This window comes from Pseudophryne corroboree, unplaced genomic scaffold (genome assembly GCF_028390025.1).
Source record: "Pseudophryne corroboree isolate aPseCor3 unplaced genomic scaffold, aPseCor3.hap2 scaffold_1207, whole genome shotgun sequence".
In the NCBI taxonomy this organism is placed as follows: Eukaryota; Metazoa; Chordata; class Amphibia; order Anura; family Myobatrachidae; genus Pseudophryne; species Pseudophryne corroboree.
The window spans coordinates 118,124-135,166 of NW_026967832.1; positions in this window are offsets into that span (position 1 = coordinate 118,124).

A 17,043-nucleotide genomic window follows, 5' to 3' on the forward strand; every position below is an offset into this window, starting at 1 on the left:
CTACTCGCCTGTCTTCTGACTTCTGGCTCTGTAAGGGGGTGATGGCAGGCTACGGGAGTGGGCATCTAGGCGTACCCAGCGATCAGCACCCTCAGGAGCTAATGGTGTCCTGTCAGCCAGAAGCAGAGCCATTGAACTCACTAGAAGTTGGTCATACTTCTCTCCCCTAAGTTCCACGAAGCAGGGAGACTGTTGCCAGCAGCCTCCCTGAAAATAAGAAAAACTAACATAAGTCTTTTCAGAGAAACTCAGTAGAGCTCCCCTGTAGTGCATCCAGTCTCACTGGGCACAATTCTAAAACTGGAGTCTGGAGGAGGGGCATAGAGGGAGGAGACAGTTCACACCCTTTGAAAGTCTTAAAGTGCCCATGTCTCCTGCGGATCCCGTCTATACCCCATGGTTCTTAATGTGATCCCAGCATCCTCTAGGACGTATGAGAAAACAAATAACGCACACACGAGGAGGAGAGAACAAAGGAAGCTATAAGGAGGGGAGGGGAGGGGAGGGGGGGGGGGAGGTAATGTAGTAAAGGGATATTGGATAAACTACAACCTTATACATATTCATTAATGTACCAGTAGTTAGAAGTAGAAGAGCTCTAACAGAAACCACAAAGCTTATCTAAAGCCACACCACACTGGATATGCCCAATCTCATTTGATCTTTGAAGCAAAGCAGTATTGGACTTTGTTACTACCAAGCAGTCTCCCATCCATGTATTATCAGATTCTTTAGGTGTTTTTAAACTACCAACACCCTTTTCTTGGTACTGTACATTTAATTTTTACACATATTCTTTTATGTACCAGAAGTTAGAAGTAGAAGAGCTCTAACAGAAACCACGAGCTCATCTACAGCTACAGCACACTGGATTTGCCCAATCTCTCCTGATCATGGAAGCTGAGCAGTGTTGGTCCTGGTTTTAGTACTTGGATGGGAGACCACCAGGAAATACCAGGAGCTGTGTGTATTTTTACAATACCAACACCGTTCTCTTGATGCATTCCATTTTGAAACATTGGGGCAGATCTATTAAGCCTGGTGAACTGATAAAGTGCAAGGTGATAAAGTACCAGCCAGTCAGCTCCTAACTGTCATTTTTCAAACCCAGCCTGTGACATGGCAATTAGGAGCTGATTGGCTGGTACTTTATCACCATGCAAATTATCATTTCACCAGGTTTAATAAATCGTCCGCTTATTCATTTATGTACGAGTAGTTAGAAGTAGAAGAACTCTAACAGAAACCACTAAGCTCATCTACAGCCACACCACACTGTATATGCCCAATATCACCTGATCTTAGGCCTGGTTTGTTCTTGGATGTGAGACCACCTGGGAATACCAGGTGCTGTAGGTAGTTTTATACTACCAACACCGTTCTCTTGATGCATTCTATTTTGAAACTTATTCATTGATGTAGAAGTTAGAAACAGCAAAAATCATCTACAGCCGCATCACACTGGATATGTCCAATCCAGTGGCGTAACTAGAAATTTTTCTCCCCCAAGCCAAAAAATTCTTCGGCGCCCCCCCCCCCCCCCTTCATGCTCCATAATTGGGAGCAAGAAAGGGATAAATATGCGCGCGCCTAAGGTGCGCGCGTCAAAAAAGGGGCGTGGTTTTGTTGGAGTGGGCGTGGTTTCGCATAAAGGGGCGTGGCATTGCAGGAAAAGACTACCTTATACCCCAGTTTTGCAACCTGCACGCCCATACGTTGGCCACCACAGGAAAGAAAAATAATCCTGATTCATGCCCCTTACATTATTTGTCATTTTTCCTCCTTATAGTAATGCCCAGTATACATTATGCCACATACTGCAATGGCCCTTAGACATTATGCCGCACACAATAATGCACAACACAATATGCACACACTGTAATGCCCCCGACACATTATGCCACACACCGTAATGTCTGTGACACATTATGCCACACACCGTAATGTCTGTGACACATTATGACAGGAATCGCAATGCCCGTTATACATTATGCTACACACTGCAATGCCCCTGATACATTATAGCACATACAATGTCTGTGACACATTATGACACACACCGCAATGTCCGTGATACATTATGCCACACACTGCAATGCCCGATACATTATAGCACATACAATGCCTGTGACACATTATGCCACACACTGCAATGACCTTGAGACATTATACCACAATGCCCGTGATATAGTATACCATACATCGTAATGCCTGTGACACATACCGCAATGCCCTGCCCGTTATACCCTATGCCACACATCGCAATGCCCGTTATGTATTATGCCACACTGCAATGACCCTGAGACATTATACCACATACCACAATGCCCGTGATATAGTATACCACACACCGTAATGCCTGACACATTATGACACACACCGCAATGTCCGTGATACATTATGCCACACACTGCAATGACCCTGAGACATTATACCACATATCACAATGCCTGCGATATAGTATACCATACACCGTAATGCCTGCGACACATTATGACACACACCGCAATGTCCGTGATACATTATGCCACACACCGTAATGCCCATTACACATTAAGTCCTACAGTAAGGCTTCTAATTACTTTTCAATTACCTGCTCGTTGTCAGGGGTTTCATGCACTGGGTGTCATGCTCGTTGCCAGGGGTTTCATGCTCTTGGTTCCATGCACGGTGCCAGCGGTTTTCATGCTCAGGGTGTCATGCTCGTTGCCAGGGGTTTCATGCACTGGGTGTCATGCTCGTTGCCAGGTGTTTCATGCACTGGGTGTCATGCTCGTTGCCAGATGTTTCATGCACTGGGTGTCATGCTCGTTGCTAGGAGGTAGTCCTTGTTGCTAGGGCTGTGCTCCCAGTGCCACATATGTCCCCAGTGCCAGATATTCCCCCACGGTGCCAGGTACTTACATGCCCCAGTGCCAAATATAGTCGTCCCCCCCATGTGCCAGGTACACATATGCCCCCAGTGCCAGATATTCCCCCCCAGTGCCATATATGCCCCCAGTGCCAGATATTCCCCCCAGTGCCATATATGCCCCCCGTGCCATATATGCCCCCAGTGCCAGATACCCCCCCCCAGTGCCATATATGCCCCCAGTGCCAGATATTCCCCCCCAGTGCCATATATGCCCCAGTGCCAGATATCTCCCCCAGTGGCCAGATATTCCTTCCCCCCCCCCCCGTGCCATATATGCCCCCAGTGCCAGATATTTACACACACCCCCCGCCGTCGCTTTTTGGAGGGACACGGAGGGCACAGCTCGTCTCTCCTGTGTCCCTCCTGCTGCATCATCTCCGGCGGCCGCGGGTCTAATAGGGGGAAGTGCCGGTTCGTGAGCCAATTAGAGCTCACGGACGGCACTTCCCCCTATTAGACCCGCGGCCGCCGGAGATGATGCAACAGGAGGGACACAGGGAGGCGCGCTGTGTGCCCTCCGTGTCCCTCCAAAAAGCGGCGGAGGGAAGGAGACTGCAGACTGACATGCGGACGCTCGTCCGCATGTCAGTCTGCTGTAAATCAGTGGCGCCCCCGCAGTCCTCGCGGTGGCTTGGGGGCGAGGGGCTGCGGGGGCGCCACTGATTTATATCTGGCACTGGGGACATATGTGGCACTGGGAGCACAGCCCTAGCAACAAGGACTACCTCCTAGCAACGAGCATGACACCCAGTGCATGAAACATCTGGCAACGAGCATGACACCCAGTGCATGAAACACCTGGCAACGAGCATGACACCCAGTGCATGAAACCCCTGACAGCAGCACATCCCTGCCTCGCTGACAGCAGCACATCCCTGTCTCGCTGACAGCAGCACAGCACTGCTTCGCTGACAGCAGCACATCACTGCTTCACTACCAGCAGCACATCCCTGCCTCACTGGCAGCAGCACATCCTTGCCTTACTGACAGCTGTATATAGGGCCTAATTCAGACCTGATCCCTGCTGTGCATATTCACACAACAGGAGATCAGGTCTGAAGTGCGTGTGTGCTGGTGCCGCAGTGCACCGGCACATGCCAGAGATGCGATCAGCATCTCTGCCCAGTGAGCGCCTCTGCCTGATTGACAGGCAGAGGCGGTCACTGGGCAGGAGGAGTCGGGCCAGCGGCGTTGTGCCGCCATTTTGGGGGCACAGTCAGGACAACGCAGACATGACCGGACCGTATGGGGGCGGGCCGTGACGGCTGCGTGACCCGGACAGCAACGGGCCTTATTTACTAAAATCTCAGATAAATTTTATGGCATTTATGTGCAGTCTAGTTTGCACAGTTGATAGAGTGTTGATCTTGCACTATCAATGTAAGCCTCACATAGGTTTGATACACATGTAAGTTTGTTTTTATTTTACTACATTGTGGTTTGTGGCTCTATACCATGTAATGCATGTCTTTTAACAGTAGTCAAGTCTTCCAATGTGCTTGTTAGTGAAACCCAATAGATAGCTTTATTTTATTTTGTTTCTTCAAATATTGAATGCATATGTCTTATAACTTTTTTTTTTTTCAATATACAGGTTGAGTATCTGTATATACATTTTTATTATAAGATTTTCAATGACACAAGTACATCCAAGTTGCAGATTATGGATTGTGAAGGACAAATCAACCATATAAACAATTTAAGCAATTTAAATTGCATGCAGGTAGTAGAATATCAAACTCCTTGGATGAGAGTTGGTCGTAATAAACTAGGATAGAAAAGAATAAAGTAGAAAATAAGATTTTAAACCTACCGGTAAATCTTTTTCTCGTAGTCCGTAGAGGATGCTGGGGACTCCGTAAGGACCATGGGGATAGACGGGCTCCACAGGAGACATGGGCACTTTAAGAAAGACTTTAGTTCTGGGTGTGCACTGGCTCCTCCCTCTATGCCACAGTTAGAGAAACTGTGCCCAGAGGAGACGGACAGTATGAGGAAAGGATTTTGTTAATCCAGGGCAAGATTCATACCAGCCACACCAATCACACCGTATAACTTGTGATAAACTACCCAGTTATCAGTATGAAAAAACAACATAGCATCAGTGCAGGACCGATGCAACTATAACATAACCCTTATTGAAGCAATAACTATATACAAGTATTGCAGAAGTAGTCCGCACTTGGGACGGGCGCCCAGCATCCTCTACGGACTACGAGAAAAATATTTACCAGTAGGTTTAAAATCTTATTTTCTCTAACGTCCTAGAGGATGCTGGGGACTCCGTAAGGACCATGGGGATTATACCAATGCTCCAAAACGGGCGGGAGAGTGCGGATGACTCTGCAGCACCGATTGAGCAAACATGAGTTCCTCCTCAGCCAGGGTATCAAACTTATAGTATTTTGCAAAGGTGTGTGAACCCGACCAAGTAGCAGCTTGACACAGCTGTAGCGCCGAGACCCCTCGGGCAGCCGCCCAAGAAGAGCCCACTTTCCTCGTGGAATGGGCCTTGACCGATTTCAGTAACTGCAATCCAGCCATAGAATGCGCTTGCTAAATCGTGTTACAAATCCGGCGAGCAATAGCCTGCTTTGAAGCAGGGGCACCAATCTTGTTGGTTGCATACAGGACAAACAGCGCTTCAGTTTTCCTGACTCTAGCCGTCCTGGCCACGTAAATTTTCAAAGCCCTAACCACATCAAGTAACTCGGAATCCTCCAAGTCACGCGTAGCCACAGGCACCACAATAGGTTGGTTCATATGAAAAGATGAGACCACTTTTGGTAGGAATTGAGGACGGGTCTGCAATTCCGCTCTATCCACATGGAATACCAAATATGGGCTTTTATGTGACAAAGCCGCTAATTCCGACACTCGCCTAGCCGAAGCCAAGGCTAATAACATGACCACCTTCCATGTGAGATATTTTAACTCCACTGTTTTAAGTGGTTCAAACCAGTGTAATTTTAGAAAACTTAACACCACGTTAAGGTCCCAAGGTGCCACCGGAGGCACAAAAGGAGGCTGAATATGCAGCACTCCTTTTACAAAAGTCTGAACTTCTGGAAGAGAAGCCAATTCTTTTTGAAAGAAAATGGATAAGGCCGAAATCTGGACCTTAATAGAGCCTAATTTTAGGCCCAAATTCACTCCAGTTTGTAGGAAGTGAAGGAAACGGCCCAGATGGAATTCTTCCGTAGGAGCATTCCTGGCCTCACACCAAGAAACATAATTTCGCCATATACGGTGTAATGTTTTAACGTTACATCCTTCCTAGCCTTTATCAGCGTAGGGATGACCTCAACCGGAATGCTAGGATCCGGCATTCAACCGCCATGCCGTCAAACGCAGCCGCGGTAAGTCTTGGAACAGACAGGGCCCCTGATGCAACAGGTCCTGTCTTAGAGGGAGAGGCCACAGATCTTCTGTGAGCATTTCCTGCAGATCCGGATACCAGGTCCTCCGTGGCCAATCTGGAACAATGAGGATTGTTCTCACTCCTCTTTGTCTTATTATCCTCAACACCTTGGGTATGAGAGGAAGAGGAGGAAATACCGACCGGAACACCCACGGTGTCACTAGGGCGTCTACAGCTACTGCCTGAGGGTCTCTTGACCTTGCGCAATACCTCTGTAGCTTTTTGTTGAGCCGGGACGGCATCATGTCTATCTGTGGCAGTTCCCACCGACTTGTAATCTGTGCAAAGACTTCCTGATGAAGTCCCCACTCTCCCGGATGTAGGTCGTGTCTGCTGAGGATGTCTGCTTCCCAGTTGTCCACTCCCGGAATGAACACTGCTGACAGTGCGCTTGCGTGATTCTCCACCCAGCGAAGAATTCTGGTGGCTTGTGCCATCGCCACTCTGCTTCTTGTGCCGCCTTGGCGGTTTACATGAGCCACTGCGGTGACGTTGTCTGACTGGATCAGAACCGGTTGGTCGCAAAGTAAGGTCTCCGCTTGACGTAGGGCATTGTATATGGCCCTTAGTTCCAGGATGTTGATGTGAAGACAAGTCTCTTGACTTGACCAAAGACCTTGGAAATTTCTTCCCTGTGTGACTGCTCCCCAACCTTGGAGGCTTGCGTCTGTGGTCACCAGGATCCAGCCCTGAATGCTGAATCTGCATCCCTCGAGAAGGTGAGCACTCTGCAGCCACCACAAGAGTGATACCCTGACCCTGGGGGACAGGGTGATCAACCAATGCATCTGTAAATGTGACCCGGACCACTTGTCCAGTAGGTCCCATTGGAAAGTCCTCGCATGGAACCTGCCGAATGGAATGGCCTCGTATGATGCCACCATCTTTCCCAGGACTCGAGTGCAGTGATGCACTGACACCTGTTTTGGTTTCAATAGGTTCCTGACAAGAGTCATGAGTTCCTGGGCCTTTTCTATCAGGAGATAAACCTTCTTCTGGTCTGTGTCCAGAATCATGCCCAAGAAAGACAGACGAGTAGTAGGAATCAACTGCGACTTCGGGATATTGAGAATCCAGCCGTGTTGCTGTAACACTTTCAGTGAAAGTGATACGCTGTTCAGCAACTGCTCTCTTGATCTCGCTTTTATGAGATCGCCCAAGTACGGGATAATTGTGACACCTTGCTTGCACAGGAGCACCATCATTTCCGCCATTACCTTGGTGAAAATTCTCAGGGCCATGGAGAGACCAAACAGCAACGTCTGAAATTGGCAATGACAGTCCTGTACCGCAAATCTGAGTTACGCCTGATGAGGTGGATAAATGGGGACATGAAGGTATGCATCCTGTACACAAATGCGGACAACAGGTGTCAAGCCGTGTGTTGCCTTTGTCAAGCTGTAATAAGTAGGGATAAGGACGTTAACCACCTCGGAACATCCTCCCTTATACGTCACCTGCAGCGCATTCATCATAAGTCAGTGACAAGTTCAAAAACTTTGGATGACAGCGGAAGCAGTCCACTAACCACTAAATCCCTTCCTCTTGTAACCAAGCTCCTGCAAACCACACCACCAACTCCCTCAGTGTCAATTTCCTCCTTAGACAGGAGAGCCAATAGTCCTGCAGGCCATGTCACTGGCAAGTCTAACGAGTCCTCTCCTGCCTGGGATTCCTCCGATGCATCCTTGAGTGTAACGCCTACTGCTGCTGGCGCTGCTGTTGTTGCTGCTGGGAGTCGATCGTCATCCCAGAGGGGAAGTCGGAAGACCACTTGTACTTCTTCCAGTAAGCAATTGACTGTCCAACAGTCCTTTGCGAGGAAGATGAAATATCACAGCAGTCATCCTGCTGCAAAGCGGATAACTCAGGTCTGGGTGGTGAAAAACGTGGTTCCGGTATCCATCGTTAATTTAGAGGCAACTAGAGACTTGATTGAGGTACTGTGTCCACGGTACCAAATACCCTCTAGGTTCCATTTCTCTAGGCAGGCGATACCGAAAATGTACACAGACCTCAGAAAAAGAGTCACCAGTGTCCTAAAAAATGCAGTTGTACCCAATGTCCACTTGTCTGTGGTTAAGTGGAGCAGGGCAGACTCAGGACTATATGACTGTGACAGCCCACTGGGTAGATGTATTGCCTCCCGCAGCAAGAACAGCAGCGGCGGCACCAGTAGCAGCATCTCGCAATTGCCAACTCGTTCCTAGGCAGGCTACGCTTTGTATCACCGCTTTCCATAAGAGGCACACAGCTGACAACCTCTTACGGAAACTGAGGAACATCATCGCAGAATGGCTTACCCCAATTGAACTCTCCTGGGGATTTGTGACATCGGACAACGCCACCAATATTGTGCGTGCATTACATCTGGGCAAATTCCAGCACGTCCCATGTTTTGCACATACATTGAACTTGGTGGTGCAGAATTATTTAAAAAACGACAGGGGCGTGCAAGAGATGCTGTCGGTGGCCCGAAGAATTGCGGGCCACTTTCTGCCTTCAGCCACCGCATGCCGAAGACTGGAGCACCACCAAACATTCCTGAACCTGCCCTGCCATCATCTGAAGCAAGAGGTGGTAACGAGGTGGAATTCAACCCTCTATATGCTTCAGAGGATGGAGGAGCAGCAAAAGGCCATTCAAGCCTATACATCTGCCCACGATATAGGCAAAGGAGGGGGAATGCACCTGACTCAAGCGCAGTGGAGAATGATTTCAACGTTGTGCAAGGTTCTGCAACCCTTTGAACTTTCCACACGTGAAGTCAGTTCAGACACTGCCAGCCTGAGTCAGGTCATTCCCCTCATCAGGCTTTTGCAGAAGAAGCTGGAGACATTGAAGGAGGAGCTAAAACAGAGCGATTCAACTAGGCATGTGGGACTTGTGGATGGAGCCCTTAATTTGCTTAACCAGGATTCAATCTGTTGAAATCAGAGCACTACATTTTGGCCGCCGTGCTCGATCCTAGATTTAAAACCTACATTGTATCTCTCTTTCCGGCAGACACAAGTCTGCAGAGGTTCAAAGACCTGCTGGTGAGAAAATTGTCAAGTCAAGCGGAACGTGACCCGTCAACAGCTCCTCCTTCACATTCTCCCGCAACTGGGGGTGCGAGGAAAAGGCTAAGAATTCCGAGCCCACCCACTGGCGGTGATGCAGGGCAGTCTGGAGTGAGTGCTGACATCTGGTCCAGACTGAAGGACCTGGCAACGATTACTGACATGTCGTCTACTGTCACTGCATATGATTCTGTCACCTTTGAAAGAATGGTGGAGAAAAAGAGGCAATTTGGAGGCCCTTGCACAAACTGGCTTTATTCTACCTAAGTTGCCCTCCCTCCAGTGTGTACTCCGAAAGAGTGTTTAGTGCGGCCGCTCACCTTGTCAGCAATCGGCGTACAAGGTTACTTCCAGAAAATGTGGAGAAGATGATGATCATCAAAATTAATTATAATCAATTCCTCCGTGGAGACATTCACCAGCAATTGCCTCCAGAAAGTACACAGGGATCTGAGATGGTGGATTCCAGTGGGGACGAATTAATAATCTGTGAGGAGGGGGATGTACACAGTGAAAGGGGTGAGGAATCGGAGGATGATGAGGTGGACATCTTGCCTCTGTAGAGCCAGTTTGTGCAAGGAGAGATTGATTGATTCTTTTTTGGTGGGGGCCCAAACCAACCAGTCATTTCAGTCAGTCGTGTGGCAGACCCTGTCGCTGAAATGATGGGTTCGTCAATGTTTTTCTTTTCAATCTAAACCCCTGCAGTTTTCTGTAAGCATCTGCTTCGCTATGATGATCAACAAGTCACAAGGGAAAACACTCAGGGCTGGAGGCGTAGATCTTAGGACCAGCTGCTACAAGCATGGCAGAGGTGTCACTATCACTGGTGACACCCAGAGAGGCGGCGAGGGAGATTGTAATGCAGTGCGCGCAGATAAGCAGCGCAATGGTAAAAAGGAGGCATGGTCTCATAGGTAGGGGCGTGGCCTGAATCACCATTTTGTTGCTGCAGGTATCCCGGGGGTTGGGGGCTGTACCCGGGGACTAGTGTGTGAGTGGTGCTGGCTCCTGCACAGTGACAGAAACTGGGTATTGCACGTAATGTCACAGTGAAACACCCATATTCTGTCACTGAAGAAGAGCCGGCACTTTTGTGTCACCCCACTTGGCGGGTGACACTCGGGTGTGTGCCGCAACCCCGTTGTGATGCCACTGACCCATGGGAAGCTTTACGTGGCTTACCCATGTGTTAGTAGCCCCAAGCATCTTTTGTGTTAGTCCCTGAAGAAAAACTTGGCCTAATTCAGTAAGGATTGCAAATTCTGCTAAGTAACAGAATTTGCAATCCTTTGGTTCGCATGCTGGGGCCACCCATCACAGGGCATGGCCACCCAGCATGCCGCCTCCCTTCTTGACCACGCTGAAATTGCAGTCTCAGTGCAGTTCAGCGTGATCATAAAAAATGGGTTAGCCTCCTGTTGGTGCAGACTGTACGTGTGCGCAGGAAGCCGCCACCATTTTTGTGATCGCAACGGCTGCATGTGATGTCATGCAGCCGCTCTGACCACGCCTCCTGTTTCTCCGTTGAAGCCCTGCCCCCGCACCGCTCCATCTCCGACTTTGAAATGGAGTGTTGCTGACCCCCCCCCCCCCGCACCGATTGACAGTAACAGAAAATGCAGGCGCATGCGTATGCTCTTAGCAATTTTTGCAGTTGGATTGCTTATTGTGATTGCAATCCAACCTGAATCAGGCTCTATTACCTATCACAATGCACTGCAGGTAGTACAAAATGGGGTTAATATAGGAGAAAACCCCCCAGAGCTGTGCTCCTTAACTGTCCCTGGTGGCTAGTGGAGCGGCTGCCCAGTAATCAGTGTCCACGCCAGTGCGCACACGGCCCGCCCCCTACAGCCATGCTGGATCACGGTATAGTGTGGGCACAGAAGCCCCTTACCTCCCTTTCATCAGCGGCCTCGTGATCCCGGAGGGCGGTGTGTGTGTGACTGACCTTAGGAAGAAACCGGAGCCTCCGCTGCAGTGACCCAGCAACCAGGGCACGGGAGAATACTGCGCCGCTGGGAGTGATGGAGCTGCAGTAAAGATGTCTATTAGACCTAGCCTGCTGCAGCCCTTGTACATTCTTATAAAAAAAGTTCTTCTTTTCTTGTCAAAATTAATAGCTAAGTATAGGCTGCCTGAGGCAGCCCCCTGTTAAGTGTCCTGCTACTGAAGGCACCAACTACAAACTTAGCTCCCTGTTCATGGAAGCGAGGTTATAGAGCAGGGGGCGCTGAGCATCTTGGGAACAGTCAAAAGCTTTGAGCCTGTTGGTGCCTCAGATCAAGATCCTACTCTACACCACAATGTGAATCCTTGTGGAGTCCAGTGTACCCCACAGAAGAAATGAATGTGTCACACCCATTGGCAGCAACATTAGAATAGCTGCTGATGGGCACAATTGAGAAAGGAAGGGGGGAAAACATTTGAATCCAGCACATATATGTAATTTGAATATGTAATTTGTACCTTCCTACTTTAAAATGTAATGGATGAACCTCACCCTGTGAGAACTATCTTCATGATCAAGAGATCTCATATGCAAGATAAGTATGTGTTGGCAGAGGCGCTCACTGGGCAGATATGCTGATCGCATCTCTGGCATGTGCCGGTGCACTGCGGCACCAGCACACACACACACACACACACACACACACACACACACTTCAGACCTGATCTCCTGTTGTGTGAATATGCACAGCAGAGATCAGGTCTGAATACAGCTGTCAGTAAGGCAGGGATCTGCTGCTGCCAGTGAGGCAGGGATGTGCTGCTGTCAGTGAAGCAGTGATCTGCTGCTGCCAGTGAGGCAGGGATCTGCTGCTGCCAGTGAGGCAGGGATGTGCTGCTATAAGTGAGGCAGGTATGTGCTGCTGTCAATGAGGCAGGGATGTGCTGCTGTCAGTGAAGCAGGGATGTGCTGCTGTCAGCAAGGCAGTGATCTGCTGCCGACTATCTCCCTATCACCCCTGCCTGAGTCACACACTTTCCCTGTCACCCCTGCCCCAGTTACCCACTATCTCCCAGTCACCGCTGCCTCAGTTAACCACTATACCTGCGACCCCTGCCTCAGTCACCCACTATACCAGTCACCCCTGCTTTAGTCACCCACTATCTCTGTCACCCCTGCCTCAGTCAACCACTATCTCCATATCACCACTACCTCAGTCACCCGCTATCCCTGTCACCTCTGCCTCAGTCACCCACTGTCACCCTATCACCCCTGCCTCAGTCACCCACTATCCCTGTCACCCCTGCCTCAGTCTCCTACTGTCCCTGTCACCCCTGCCACAGTCATCCACTATATCCCTATCACCCCTGCCTTAGTCACTGACTATCTCCCAGTCACCCCGGCCTCAGTCACCCACTATCTCCCAGTCATACATGCTTCAGTCACCCACTATCTCCCAGTCATCCCTGCCTCAGTCACCTACTGACACCAGTGCAGACATTTCTGCTGCGGCCTCTCCACTCTCCAGCGTGAACGTACTGACGACTGAGGAAATCCGCTTCCCAGTTGAGGACTCCGGGAATGAACACTGCCGATATTGCTGGCAGATGACGTTCTACCCAACTGAGGATTTTTGATACTTCCAGCTTTGCCATGCAATTTCGAGTGCCGCCTTGATGATTTGTGTACACTACAGTGCAGTGGTGGGATTCAAATAAATTAACAACCGGTTCTATGTCCTAATGACCATTTTAAGCATACCAAAAGACATACCTAAAGGTAGTTTAATAATTCACGTATTTAATACTCCAATAAGAACAATAAAAGAGGTACACAAAAGTAGATGAAAAGAGGGACTACATACATACCCCCCCAGCCAGTCGCCCTTACCACAGGACAGGTCCTGCACTTGATTCCTCGATGCAGCTGCACGCTGGTGGTAGGTGGTGATAGGTGAGTGACCGCTCCGCTCCTGAAAATGGTGCCTCATAGGAACGGGCATTCCGGAACCAGTGGTGGAGCCCTCTGTCACCCCTGCTTAACCTGAGCTGCCGTCCGCACACCCGCCCCCCCGCACAGACCGCAACAGGGCCTTGTGTCTGTGTAGCACTGCAGAGTTCCTCCGCGCCCGGTCCACCCTCTCTCAGCGTCTGGACATGCTTACTGCGCATGTCAGGACTCCAGGGAGAGGAGGAGTCAGCAGGACAGGGCCGGGCGCAGAGGAACTCTGCAGTGGTACACAAACAATGACGCTCGGCCCTGTTGCGGTCACCGGTCTGTGCTGGCGGGCTGGTGTGCGGGCGGCAGCTCAGGCTAGGATAGAGGGCTTCCGGTGCAAATATATCCCTGGCAGTGCTCATTAGCAAACGGTTCTCAGAACTGTACCTAATATTAGGTATCGGTTCTATGGAACCGGTGCGAACCGGCTGAATCCCACCACTGCTACCGTGGTGTCGTTGTCCGATTGTACTTGAACAGGCCTGTTCTGTACTAGAGGCAGGGCCAGTGTCAATGAATTGAACACTGCCCGCAATTCCAGAATGTTTATCGGGAGGAGAGATTCCTCCCTGGTCCACCGATGGTGAAGGGTCGTTATCACGGCCATGACCTTGGTGAATTTCCGAGGTGCCGTGGCCAAACCAGAAGGCAGGACCTGAAATCCAAAAACTAACCAGGCACAACACTGCTTAGCTTCCAACATCAGATGAGATTGGACATATCCAGTGTGATGCGGCTGTAGATGATGTTTGCTGTTTCTAACTTCTACTTCTAACTACTGGTACATCAATGAATAAGTTTCAAAATATAATGCATCAAGAGAACGGTGTTGGTAGTATAAAACTACCTACAGCACCTGGTATTCCCAGGTGGTCTCACATCCAAGAACAAACCAGGCCTAAAATCAGGTGATATTGGGCATATACAGTGTGGTGTGGCTGTAGATGAGCTTAGTGGTTTCTGTTAGAGTTCTTCTACTTCTAACTACTCGTACATAAATGAGTAAGCAGCCGATTTATTAAACCTGGTGAAATGATAATTTGCATGGTGATAAAGTACCAGCCAATCAGCTCCTAATTGCCATGTCACAGGCTGGGTTTGAAAAATGACAGTTAGGAGCTGACTGGCTGGTACTTTATCACATTGCACTTTATCAGTTCACCAGGCTTAATAGATCTGCCCCAATGTTTCAAAATGGAATGTATCAAGAGAACGGTGTTAGTATTGTAAAAATACACACAGCTCCTGGTATTTCCTTGTGGTCTCCCATCCAAGTACTAAAACCAGGACCAACACTGCTCAGCTTCCATGATCAGGAGAGATTGGGCAAATCCAGTGTGCTGTGGCTGTAGATGAGCTGGTGGTTTCTGTTACAGCTCTTCTACTTCTAACTTCTGGTACATAAAAGAATACATGTAAAAATTAAATGTACCAAGAAAATGGTGTTGGTAGTTTAAAAACACCTAAAGAATCTGATACTACCAAGCAGTCTCCCATCCATGTATTAACAAAGTCCAATACTGCTTTGCTTCAAAAATCAAATGAGATTGGGCATATCCAGTGTGGTGTGGCTTTAGATAAGCTTTGTGGTTTCTGTTAGAGCTCTTCTACTTCTAACTACTGGTACATTAACGAATATGTATAACAGGCATGTCCAAACTGCGGCCCTCCAGCTGTTGAGAAACTACTCATCCCAGCATGCCCTGACGCAGCTTTAGCATTCCCTGACAGCAAAACTGTGTCTGGGCATGCTGGGATATGTAGTTTCACAACAGCTGGAGGGCCGCAGTTTGGACGTGCCTGATGTATAAGGTTGTAGTTTATCCAATATGCCTTTACTACCTTACCTTTCAACCCCCCCTCCCTCCCCTCTTCTCCTTATAACTTCCTTAGTTCTCTCCTCCTCGTGTGTGCGTTATTTGTTTTCTCATACGTCCTAGAGGATGCTGGGGTCACATTAAGAACCATGGGGTATAGACGGGATCCGCAGGAGACATGGGCACTTTAAGACTTTCAAAGGGTGTGAACTGTCTCCTCCCTCTATGCCCCTCCTCCAGACTCCAGTTTTAGTATTGTGCGCAGTGATACTGGATGCACTACAGAGGAGCTCTACTGAGTTTCTCTGAAAAGACTAGTTAGTTTTTTTTATTTTCAGGGAGGCTGCTGGCAACAGTCTCCCTGCTTCGTTGGACTTAGGGGAGAGAAGTATGACCAACTTCTAGTGAGTTCAATGGCTCTGCTTCAGGCTGACAGGACACCATTAGCTCCTGAGGGTGCTGATCGCTGGGTACGCCTAGATGCACACTCCCGCAGCCTGCCGTCACCCCCTTACAGAGCCAGAAGACAGGTGAGTAGCAGAAGAACAGAAGACTTCTTCTTCAGTGACGGCATTCTGAGGTACCGAGCAGCGAGCGGAACGCTGCGCGCCATGCTCACACACAAACACAGGCACTGCAGGGTGCAGGGCACGGGGGGGGGGCACCCTGGGCAGCATAAATTCCTCACAAAAGGCTGGAAAAAGTGGACATTAGTGCCTGGGCACTGTCCTTACCCCAATAGCGTAATTAATTATTTCTGAGCGGGACAGATACGCGCCATTACAGCGGCGGGGCTTCTTCCTCACCTCACCAGAACATCTTTAGAGCATTACAAGTCTATCACTATAGAGTTTATTATTTCCCAGACTGTGTACTTTTGGCGCTGGATTGTGAGCTGAAAAATCCTCTGTGTCCCTCTGACAGATTTACTGACGGTCTGTCCCCCATAAGCCGGTGTGTCTGTGGGTACTTGGTATATGTGTGTCAACATGTCGGTGGCTGAATGTTTTTCCCAAGAGGAAACTATATTAGGAATGCAGACATATGATGGTGGCCCTGTTGGCACCACCAATAACTGACTGGGTAAATGTTTCAGTAATATCAGAGTAAGGTTGGATAAATCTGTGTCCCAGACACAGACGTAGAGAATAGATGTGATATTCATGGCTATGTTTCTTTTCCCTCAGGCCCCGCTGGGTCGCAAAAATGTTATTTTGCCCAGTTACTACACACTGATACTGACACGGATACTGATACTTATGTCGACCATAATGTTTCCTGATTAGATCCAATATTGGCAAGGAGCATTCAGTACATGATTGTGGATATTAAGGACATATTAAAATCACTGAAGACCCTGCTGTTCCTGACAAAGGGGTCTATATGTATGTATATATAGATATATAATGAAAGCTGATGTAACGTTCCTCCATCTCTGTTTGAGAAAGTCTGGGCCAGCTCGACAAGATGGTTTCAAATCCCCAAAAGGATTCTGGTTGTTTATTCATTTCCCGCCGCGGACAGAATAAAGTGGGAGTCACCCCCTGTTCTGCACGGGGCCCTGTCACAAATCCAGCGGATCGTATGCAGGAAGCTACATTATTTCTAGTTATGTAACCACGGGTACATTACTTAGACCTGCCATTACATGTGCATGGGTGAGTAGTAGTATTCAAGAATTGGTCGAATACCTTGTCATCCGATATAGATACCCTGGAGAGATGGGATACTCCTTACGTTGTATCATATCAAGGACACTGCAGCATACTTACGTGAGACTGCAAGGGATATAGGACTCTTGAGTTCACGGGCCAATTTCATGGCAGTGTCGAATAGGAGGGCATTGTGGATTCACCAAGAGAATGCTGATGCTGACT